Source organism: Hirundo rustica, chromosome 13 (assembly GCF_015227805.2).
Source record: "Hirundo rustica isolate bHirRus1 chromosome 13, bHirRus1.pri.v3, whole genome shotgun sequence".
Lineage (NCBI taxonomy): Eukaryota > Metazoa > Chordata > Aves > Passeriformes > Hirundinidae > Hirundo > Hirundo rustica.
Genome location: NC_053462.1, coordinates 15,460,842 through 15,464,414, shown reverse-complemented (window position 1 = coordinate 15,464,414; position 3,573 = coordinate 15,460,842). Strand labels below are relative to the sequence as shown.

General features: G+C 42.0%; 1 long non-coding RNA gene across 1 annotated transcript; it reads left to right on the top strand.

Annotated features, from left to right (window-relative positions):
- The first annotated feature begins 966 nt into the window (after nucleotides 1–966).
- On the top strand, nucleotides 967–2,863 carry LOC120758935 (uncharacterized). The gene is made up of 3 exons (XR_005703071.1): nucleotides 967–1,068; nucleotides 1,800–1,881; nucleotides 2,431–2,863. It is a non-coding gene; the product is annotated as an uncharacterized LOC120758935 (long non-coding RNA).
- The last annotated feature ends 710 nt before the right edge of the window (nucleotides 2,864–3,573 follow it).

Genomic DNA, 3,573 nt, shown 5'->3' with positions numbered 1-3,573 from the left:
CACTGACAGATTTCAGAGGCGTTCAGCTGCAGATACACCATCTCAGTGGGATTTTCAAATGTCTCTTAAGCGCATTAAGCACCTAACTCCCACTGAATGCTCAAGGGGTTTTTAAAATCCCACTATGTGTCTCTCTATATCTTGCCCTTAAACAAGTGCTTAATTTTAAGTGCAGGTAGTTTCATTGATGTGTGTAGCACTACTCGTGTGGTTAAACATGTGCTAAATGTGCAGTTAAACCTTGGCCATAATGGGTGGGGGAGGAATTTGGTGAAAACATACAGTGCTTTAAATATAAATGTTTCGCTATCACACGTTAATTTTTGGATACTGGTTTGAGACAGAAGCAGTTAAAAAAGAAGTCTCTTTAGACTTGAAAATTGAGGAAATTTGTTTTGAGAATCACAAAAAAGGGAATAATATTGCACACTGGGGCATGATGTTCTACAGAATCCCTTTACAAGTGTAACCAGACTTTACAATCTTTGCTGTGAGAATTGCTTTGACTTTTTTTTTTTTTTTTTTTCCAAATGCAAAGCCAGACCTCTTACAAAAACACTCACCCTGAGAGGCAATACTCTGTAGTGACTACTGAGTTGTCATGTCCCCTTGAACAACACCTTTCACCTCTCTGTGCTTCTCTTTTCCCTCCCACTGTCTCCATTATTTATATTATAAGAACCTTGGGGCAGGCACAGTCTCTGTGTTGCAATGCTCTCTCCATAATGGTGTTGTCTCTCTGCTGGGATTGCCCAGTGCTGTCGTTAGTAAAATCTAGTGACTATCTTGCATAATAAAAAAAACCCTGTAGGAATAGGAAATTGGAAAAAAGCCCCAAGTCCTGCTTCTAGTTATTCAGGTTTTAGTTTTGTCTCAGAGTCACAGGTTATGGCGCTTCAACACGTGAGGTTTATATAGACTTGCTAAAGAGATCTGTCCTGATAAATGGGTCGGATGCCTTTTATAGAGTTCTCCACTGGGTCCACTCCATCATAATGAAGCTTCAACACAGGCCTCCACAGAGCTCCAGGAGAGAAATCTGGGAAGGAGAAAGTGAAGGGAGATTGGGTGAGTTTACACTATGTGTTAAGTGGAAGAGCTGCAAAGAGGTTGGGAGACTTGTCATGACATGCAATTAAAGGCTCCTCTGGGAGTGTCTGTATAAACTCTACACGTAGCAGAAAGAAAACAGACAGCTGACAGTTGTACTGTGAAGTCTTAGAAGAATATACAGTGCTCACTGCTGACACTCAAAGGCAATTTTGCTGAGTTCTGTGAAGTCTAAACACTTTTACTTAGAGTTGGGGACAATTCCTGTCTAAGAGCTGGAATTTCTACCCTAGCTGTTATGATTTAGCTTCCAGAAACCTCTCTTGAACTGAACCTGACACACACTTTGTTTGTTTTAGTTATGCTTCCATTTGATGAAGGCTCTTGCTGGTGCTCTTTAGCCTTTGCTATTGATCGTGGCTGGAGCATGTGACAGCCTTCCCACTCGCCTGGGTCCCTCTTTGGAGAACATCCTGGGATCCTTGGGTCAGGCTTTTTGTTGTGTCTCCCGCATTTTCTAGCAGGGGTGTGTGTGCATGTGTGACACATCCAGAAGTGCAAGTGGGGAGATACAGGGAAAGGACAAGTTCTGCAGGGCTTTGAGCACTGAGGAGCAAATCAATCAGGGCAGGACCCCTTCTTTATGTGCCTTGAGAAATGTGTTGATGGTTGAGGCTGCTGGTTGGGAGGGGAAGGATAAAAGAGAACCTCTGCTCTATCAAATCCTTTAACCCCCTTTTTCTTCATAGCTCTGAGAAGACTGAATGAAGATCTGCATTGATTTGAGCCTATGACTACTTGATATATTTAACTTGAAGGAAATCTCTCCAGGTCTGTAGTGGTCAAAATGGGAACCAACTTGGCATGGCCATGGAGGCAGAGGCCCAAACCTCCATCAGGCTCACTCAAAGCAAGAGCTTTATGCTTCTCTCAGCGACCTGGGTGACGTCCCCAAGAACAAGTTGTTGGCTGACTTGGTCAAGCCCTACATTTCCCATAACATTTCATTGGGTCAGTGTTGTGAAGTGGTTTCTATTTGCCCCATGAGAGTCTCCATTCTGTGCTGGGGAGCCTTTTTGGCTCCTTGGGGAGTTGTTTTTCATATTTCTTACCACAACAAAAGGGAGGAAGTCACTGGGCCAAGAAGTAGAGGGAGACATCACCCTTTATTTTCTTTTAGCATTCCACGTGCAGGTCCCTAATAAAAAAGAGGGAAGATGTAGAGAACTTGAGCGTCATTCAAATCATCAGAGACATTATCACCAACTATTAGGGCTATACTTGGGATGTCTTCACTTCACAAAGAACTTAGTAGTCCTTTAGGAGGACTATACTACTATCTACTACTATCTTCTCAAGTAGATTTTTATTTCTTTCTAGATGTAAGGGAATGGCAAATGAGAAGCAAACAACTTGAAATTCACCAGAGAATTTGGAGTGCAAATTTAATTTATATGAGAAGACTTTGGTGATGGGAAATATAGAAAACTCTAAGTTTTGATGGTTGGACCAGGCTCAGAGCCTACAGGCATATATCACTGAAGGGTATTAAATATTTAAAAGAAGGCTTATTTAGAGTCCTCAAAACTGACAGGATCTTAAATACAAGATCATATGGCAAGAAAGCTCAACATCATTCTTGTCAGGGTGAATTAACTGTGGTGTATAGCCCTGTATAAATAAGCATCCACGGAAACTCTCAGCTTCATTTAAAGACCTGGAAAACCAAATTTCTCCATTCAGAAGAAAAAAAAGAATAAGACCAAGATAGGAAGAAAGAGGAAAAACCCAAGCTTTCTGAGGAAGTTTATCAGCACATGTTTCTCAGGTAACTCCTCAATTATTTTAAAAGAATACAGAAAATAATTTTATTTCCAGGGTCCATTTTTTATTGCCCAGTACAACTGGCATTGGTTGCAACAAATTACACTTATAGTGCATTCCATGATACGATTCTTCAGTTAAAGCTTTCCCTTCTAGGTGTTTCCTCAAGCTTCTGGGAAAGTGCTTCTCCTCAGGGGAGGAAGTTGCTATTGTTATTACAAGGAGATTCATCCAGGCTGTAGCTGAGAGACTCATTGAGAGTGTTCATCTGTGTCTCTCTTTATTCAATCCTTCTCACTACTGCAGCCCCTCCTGCCTCAGAAAATCGCTCCCCTTGCTTAGACCGCTGAAATCCGTGGCCTAACAAAAAATAGTTTGGCCCAAAAAATGATGATGAATTCCAGTGTGCTGGTCATGCTGATGGAAAGGACTCCCCCAGAGAAATGGAAAGGAGCCTTGGCACATGCTGTGTTACAGCAACATGCATCTCCTTCTACCTTATTTGTGCACCAAAACGTGCCTTGGGAATGTTTTGAGGATCTCCATCATGTCAGAATTTCTCCTTCCTAGGCTGTAGCAGAGAGCTGCCAGCGTGGTGTTTGCACTGCTGTGGGAGCCTTTCTGCAGAAGGTCAGTGGGGGAGTGTAATCAGTTTAGAACTGGATGTTGTAACTTACTTGAATGAAAGATTTTTTTCTA